An 8,207-nucleotide genomic window follows, 5' to 3' on the forward strand; every position below is an offset into this window, starting at 1 on the left:
AGTCAATAAAGTCAGACTAAATTTTATTTGTCTAAAATTAATCTAGACATTATTTAAGCTTCTTCTTTCACCCATCAGACTGGGATTAAACGTCTTTTGCTCCTTTATGAGCTAACTTTACTTGTGACTCTGTCTGAATCATGAAGCTCCTCTGCATCATTCCTGCTGCAGGACATGGGATCACCGCTGCTGCGTACAAGAGAGACAGATAATTTTAACACAGCAGCTCGTAAAACAGTTGTTTTTCCACCTAATGACAGACAGAAGTGCCAAAGTCTTGACATGAGCTCCGGTTGCTTCTCACCATCTGAGTGACTCTTTAACTGGTTCCCAGTTACACACACAGCTGTTTACTGCTGAGTCATGATAAAACCTTCATAAATGCACAATTACAGCATGACGTCACAGAGAATATGTGTCTGTAAGAGCAGGAAACATTTTGCAAAGACATGTGAAACTTGTATTTTACATTTAAGCTTAACTTTCAGATTTGCAGCAGTTTTCAGTGCCACAGTGTAAAAATCTTATGAAAAAGCTTTTTGTTTTAGAAACAATATTAATTTTTTCAAATTTATTTAATCAAATTGAATAATCTCCACTATGTATTTGCTAAAACTGACTTTTAGCAAATACATTTTGTTTCCCTCTTTTATCAAATCTTTGCTAGATAGGAATGATTTAAATATTTGGTAACATTTTATTTGAAGTTGTGTGCATAAGGCTGACATGACACCGTCATAAACTTGACATAACGTCTATCATGAACATAAAGAAGTCTTTATGGATGTTTATGACAGTTGTCATGAAATGTCATTCGGTAAATAATTACAATTTTAATGCAATGTTGCATTAAAAGTCCATTAAAAGTGCCAACTTTGCATGATTTTGTAAATTATGATAATTTAATGCAAAGTTGGCACTTTTAATGGACCTTTAATGCAACTTTTAGAGCAACTTTGCTTTAAAAGTGTCATTATTTATGTCAAGTTTATGACAGTGTCATGTCAGTCTTATGCACACCCCTTCAAATAAGTGTTACCAAATATTTAAAAGGCAACTTATTAAAACTGTTCAGCAGTGTCTGTTGAGATCTCACATTTGTTCCTGTACTAATAAACTCAACTTTCTGAAAGTCTTAAAATGTTTAGGGAGCTTTTAGGCTGCTGTTTCACTGTTTCTGTACGCTCCATATCAGGATATTGTGTGTTTAAAAAAACAAGGAGAGTAGAGGTGAAAAGAAGAAGTATTAGGCCTAAAATAAACTTTATCTGACACATAGTCAGTATTGGAAAGTCATGTCTTTACGAAACATGAAAAAAATCCAGTAAAGACCCGAAACAGAAACTTAGCTGAGAAAAACAGCAAAGGAAAACTTGGAAAGACAATTGGAAAGGATGAAAACTTTTAATCAAGACCAGCCTAAAAGACACAGGAAAGTTTGGCTGTGACGAAAGTAAATGTACAGAAATGAGGGTGTGACTCAAGACATTTGCACAATGGTGATTCATGGAGGAATTAAATCAGGGTATAGAGTATCAGACTATTTGCAGTCTTCCTGTTAACATCAAGCAGCCATTCAAAAGGAGGATGTTTAGGCAACAACCTACTAAAAAGGAAGGAGAAATCCTGGAATCGTGCCAAAGCAATCACTGAGTTCAACATCCAGAAAGGAGCCTCATCCTCCTTCTGAGGCTACAAATCTGAGAAAAATCAGATACATGTAGCAGCTTTCTATTAATAACTCTCTGCTGGAAGCAAGAAAAACAGATCCGTGGTCTCCTGTAAATCAAAGCGGCTTGTTTTCATCACAGACAGGCTGCAGGTCGTTACTGACGCCTGGAGGAGGCAGTTCGCTGCTGGCCAAGGTTAGCGCTCAACACGTGGCCCTTACATAAGGGAGCCACTCCTTCATCAAACAAAAACATCTGGGGATGATGAATCTAATTCGAAGTGATCTGGGAGAGGCAGAGACGTGTCTGCCGACTTCCTGGCCACTTATGATCAATCACTGCATGGAGATTAGGTTGTTAGTTGTGAACAATGCATAGATTAGACCATTTCAAACAGCGGGTTAGTGAAATATTAAAGCTACAGCATCCAGTCCGAAGCAGTAAGGATTTATTGGATTCAGTTCTCTGGAAGTCCGTCTGAAGAATGTGTGGAGGATTAGATTCAGACTTACACAAACCGAGTTTATAGTAGACAAAACAGAATTAGCAGGCCAACTAAAATATAAAAATCTGAAACACATGGACAGTATAATGGGAGATTCTCTGATGGAAATGCATTTGTTCAAGAACATCTCTGGTGTTGGAGCTAAAAGGTTTGACACGGTTCTGAATCACTTTTTAAACTTAAGATAAAAACTCTGCGATAGATGAACGAGAGAAACATTTCTAAAAAGGCCAGGATTTAAATATGCAACCTGAAAAAGGACTGGACGAACGGTTAATAAATCCAGAATATTTTAAAATCCCTGCAGCTCACTGATTCTGGTTTATGTATAATCTGGGTGTATTCACACCAGCCATGTTTAATCCACTTTATTCGAACTGTAGTTCATTTGCCTATAAAGTTCATCTGGGGAGGTGTGAATGCACAATCAAACTCTGACAGGGACCAAAAAAGTAAAATCTGGGACGCCTTCAAACCTCAGTCTCTTGGTGCTGTTCAGACGTGAACGCCAATCAGACTGGAGACCGCTCCAAAAGCAGGAAGCGGACTGCAGCGCAGGGCATTCTGGGTAAATGTAACCAAAACAAATTCTGGCTCTAAAGGGAGAAATGGCTTGTGGTCTTTTGCCAGAGACAAAAGAGAAATCCTACAAAAACTAAAATCTGACGGCGCTCCATTTCTGTTTACATTTTGTGAAGAAGGAAGTTGCGCTCATGTCGTCTTCTCAAGTGTTCGTGTTGTTTCCTTCTTGACGTTCTTGGTGCAGCGCCGCCACAGGTGAGGAGGTGAACCATTAGTTTGGTTTGTTTCCCACAGGGCAGCATAAAAGCGAACTGCATCAGCTGAAAATGTAACAAATGTTGCCATTTTGGTTCTCAGTCGACCCGAGTCAACCAGGCTACCTGGTGTGAAAACTCCCTAACACTCCAACAGGAGCATGGACAAAGACAAGAAGCCTCAGTATGCTTTTGTTTGATTCTTTTGTTTGGTTCTTTTGTTTGGTTCTTTCTGAAAGTCATGCAAGACTCTTTTGAGGGGTTTCTTAAGACGGTTAGGAAGGGGAAACCACAGCTTGTCCGCAGGAAACTGAGTCAGTCTGGACATCCAACCAACCCGGAGGCTCCAGAAAGCTTGGAGGAACTGTACGCCAGGTTCTCTTACGCAACGCTGTGGTTCTGCATGTTTAACTTCAAATATTGGGGCCCCTCAAAGGTAACTACTGTTGGGAAGCAGTAAAACTCCACTGAAGCTGCGGGCCAAGTACAACAAACACAAACGATTTTTACTAAACAGTTTATCCAAAGGCTGATGTGAAAATACACAAATCCAGAGAGTTTTCTGAACCCTGACCTGAAAAAGCAGAATAAAAAAACAATTTGTTGCTACCAAATAGCTTTACAGTGTTGCAGTTTTATCCACTTGATTTCTTGTAACAATTCACAACTTTTAGATTACTCTGCAGATATATATACAGTACATTGCAAGACTGAGAAATGTTTTTAATAGTAATATCTCCCTTACACAAAATTATAAGCAAAAGTAACTTGTTACATTTACTCAGTTATATATATTTGAGTAACTATTTGATAAAATGTACTTTTAAGAGTTTTTTTTTTTCTTTTATAGATTGTTTTTCGCTACTTTTGCTTGAGTAAAATTTTTGGGTACTCTACTCACTGAGAGTAACTTCACTGAATGAAGAACCAAAAACAAGCTTGGTGTTTCTTTTTAATAAAAACAAACTGTTATAAAACACAGCAGATGACATTGAAGGCAACATTTTTAGTATTTGCATCCTTTCTGCAGCAGTGTGAGCTTTTCTACATGAAATGAATTGGTCTGCAGAGGCTCTGGGACAATGTTTGGGGGGTTGTAATCTTGGCTTGACTAGAAAGCAGCTTCTATGTTCGTCCAGTAAGCAAACAATGAGGTATTGTTGTACCGGATATACCTCAGATACTTGAGGCCAGAAGTCAAAATAGGGAGAAAAGTTCTTTTTGTTGTTGCAGAGGGAAAATACTTGAGTCTATGGACAGATAAGAACCTCATGTACCTTGTTTTTAACCCTGCACTGCTCCTGCTGAGCACCAAGATTTACTGTAGGGTCTATGTTTTGTCTTTATTCTGAAGATTCAATTAGCAGAGTTCATTTTTCGCGGCTGAAGCACAAAATGTGACATTTCCGTTAGTGCAGACAAAAGCCTGGCTTCCTGACACCTGTCTGCGAAAGCGTAATGAATGTCCCCAGCTGTCAGCGTCTCTCTTTGTGACGAACAAACAGTCTCGTTTGTTCAGCTTTACAGAGAAACACGGCGGCCTCCTCCGACCGTCAGGCTTTTCAACTTTCAGGAAAAAAGGAGTCCAGCTGAGTTTATTTTGAGAAAAATTCCTCAGCTGAAGGATCTTCAACTTGACCCGTGTGAAAAACAACTTCAGAGAGACTGAATTTAGTCCTTCAGTTGCTTTGATTTCTTCTTTAACTGTTTATAGTGAAAGTCTTAATTTTAAAATATCCAGACATTTAAAAAAAAAAAAAAAAAGATCTCACACTCACAGAGTCAAGACAGACAAGAATGTCCTGTTTATTTTTCAGAATCAGAACCACAATAGGAGCCTGTCATCTTCCGAAACTTTTATACAATCAAATCACGTTGTATTTAAATTTCATTAGGAGTCAGATTTGTGCTGTGTGTGCATAAAAAATGAGGAAGTGGGAGGCCAAAAGAAAAAGAATGGGGGCTAAAAAGTTATCTGCAGCAGATGACAAGTACATGGGAGGTAATTTTTTTAAGAAACATGCTTTGGAAATCCAATCCTGTTGATGAAATATTAATGATGTCTCAGTTTCCCAGTGGGAAATCCGACTTCGGAGTACATTCCAGTTGATTTTCCACTGGTTAGAATAGTTGAGTGTTGCATTTACAGAGTTGGTTTTTGTGCGTTTTAACTTTAAACTGTTTCATATGTTTGTTTTTATGTATTTTGTATTCTTATTGGGTTTTTTTAGATAGATATTCTTTTTTATTCCCACATTATAAATCCCCCCAAAAATGGCTCCTTTTGTTGCTTGCTTGTTATACAACAAATCTCTCCTGGTCAAAAATAAAGACTAGACTAAGAATGAATGAAAATACATCAAGGTCTGAAGACAAAATTTGAAAAGGCTTCCAGAAAGCCTAAAGAGTTTGTATAAACCATCTACAGACAATTGATTTTTACTAATTATCTGTGGCTGAACTGCAGTTAGGAAAGTATTATGTTTTTGCATTAAAAATGGCACTTATTACAATCATCTACGACCAAGATTTTTGGTGCTACATTTCTGTTTTATTTTAAAACAATGTGGCTCATGGCTAAACTTCAGTAAAATGAGGCAAGTTCCAAAAATAAATGTGTGTTTCAATGGTAAATAAGTACTTCAAAGGTAGAACTGAATGAAGTGCATCCTGTTTATGCTTGTTTTTGCAGTGACTGAATGTACAGCTGTGACTTCCCAGATCAGATCAGAGGAGGGATCAGTTGGGGTGAAGGGTGTGTTTAGGGCTGGACCAATAAAAACCAGTTTAAATTTAGCTGGAAGAACAGTTCTCAATTATTTGCTGTTTAAAATGAGATTCAAACCAAGTTGTTGATGCATTTGAACTCTGAGTTTGGCTTCTGGAATGTCACAACAAGCATCTGGCAGAAAGTAAATTATGAGCCGACAGAAATGGATCTGATCTGATTTTCCCCTTCAACATGTTTACCCATATGTTTATCTGAACTTCATTTCATAAAACATGAACACACACATACAAAATGTCTACTTCTACCACTTCTGCAGGGGCTGGCAGCGAAAGCGTGACTGGAGGAAATATTTGAGATTCCCAAGCAGCAGTTTTCCATGTGAACAGCAGCAGACAGACCATATGGGAGCCAGATCTGTTTGTGTGTTTACTGCAGACTTTTATATTTACAGTGCTGAGCAGCTCCTTCTGAAGCAAACACACAGTTACAGAAAACAAGAGTCGATTCTCACAGAGGTTCTGCAAAAACAATCAGCAGCAGAAATGTATCTTTCCCTCATATTTTGACTGGATTTCTTACTTTTTAATTAAAAATAAAACAGACATTTGGCATGATTATGGTTATTTCCAGCAGTCTAGAAAATCCTCTATTTTAAAAGGATTTCAGCATTTAAGCAAAAAGGTGACACTCTAAAAGTCATAAACTGATATTTTCTTATGTCATTTTTATTGTTATAAAATTAGTATTTTTATCAGTAATCACCTATTCTTTATATTTGTAGCAATTTATTTAAAACTCTTCATATTTTATTTGCATTTCATGCTCCAGTTTCTTCCAAAAGCAAAGAATGTCAATATAAGAGCAACATCTGAGTCACTGCGGTTCTCAAACATGAATTTTTGGAATTCATTAAACTCCTGAGTCCCAAAAGACGTTAAGGGTTTCCAACTGTTTCATATTAAACCACAAGATGGAAAATGATGAAAACGGAAGCAGAGCAACGGAAGCCCTTCCACAAGATGCTGCTGCTGCTGGATCGTAAAATTGCTTTATTGCTACCTGGGAGCACCTCGTCCTAGTTAGTTAAAAACACTTTGTTGTCGGGGCGTCACTAAAACTTCAAAGAGTAAAAATAATACAACTTAAGTCTGGGGAGTTCAGATGCTCCTGCGGATTAAGAAAAGTCTTCGATTTCTTTTTAAAGGTGGCGTGTTATGAAAAGTTCACTTTTTTCCCCCGAAGATTAGCCGTTTTAAAATCCAACGGGCGCTACGCCGTTACCTAGCAACTGCAGACGATACCTAGCAACCGAAGCGAAGCTCCGGTGTTCCGCTTAGCTCAGACATGTATACGCTGTTATCATATGATTTTATTTAACCAGCAACATAGAATCATGACGTAGATCATCATACACTTTGTTATAAACAGCTGTATGGCATCCTGATTTAGCGGTTAAGTAGGTTAATGAGTTTTACATGGGCGTGTGTTGTAGTTGACTGCAGCTGCAGCCAGACCTGCTTTAAATACACTTTGAAACCACGACAACGCATGTATATTTATCTAGTTATCATATTATATCATATTATAAACAATTTAATGACTTATTTTCGTCATAACTTGTTACGTATCCTGAACTGATAACTCCACTGACGGTCGGACTTCTTAATGCGCATGCGCGGGCATGCGTACTAACTGCATGTAGGCCGGGTGTTCTATCTATCTGATAGAACACCCGGCAGGTTTGGGCAGTTAATCAATACTTCAACATACTGTTACTCAAGTAAATGTAAAAAGTATCTCTCCAAGAAATTAAGAGGAAAAAGTATTTGGTAAAAAGTATGCTCAATTACCAAGTAACTGATCAAATTATCAATCATTTAATATTTAAAAATTACATCATCAGATGGATCAAAATATAAAGTTAAGAGGACATTTTTGGTATTTTAAGGAAAAAAATGTAAATAATTCAAATAAGTAACAGAAATAACAAAATCAAGCATAAGGACATTTAATTTCTTAACAAAAACTGCAGGTGTGTTTCTGTGTCTGGTGAATTTTTGGTTGAAACATGTTTGTTCTTCATTCAGTGAGTAGAGAACCCAGAAATTTTACACAAGAGTAGTGATTCATCATAATAAAATGATTCAAGTAAAATTAAAAAGTGTAGTAAAAATACTCCTAAAAGTACATTTTCTTAAAAAAGTGATTCAATGTAACTGAGTAAATGCAACTTGTTACTACCCAACATTGTGTACGCCTGCACAATGGCTGCTGGATGAGAAATGTTTTGTTGTTGGCTTACCATTCAGAAACCATAGTCTGCAGCAGCTTATTAATTAAACTAAAAGTTGGAATTGTCTTTAAACAACTTAAACTTTACTGCATCAAAGTTGATCTACAAAGCTAAATTAGAACAGGACAAACTGGCTCTAGAATTAAATATTTTGGTTTTACAGATTTTGTCAAGCAATTTTTGACTCCAAAATACAAACACTGCTTAAAAATGTAGAGCTGGTTGTACACAA

Source organism: Poecilia mexicana, unplaced genomic scaffold (genome assembly GCF_051168715.1).
Source record: "Poecilia mexicana isolate PSO_F unplaced genomic scaffold, ASM5116871v1 scaffold_10, whole genome shotgun sequence".
In the NCBI taxonomy this organism is placed as follows: domain Eukaryota; kingdom Metazoa; phylum Chordata; class Actinopteri; order Cyprinodontiformes; family Poeciliidae; genus Poecilia; species Poecilia mexicana.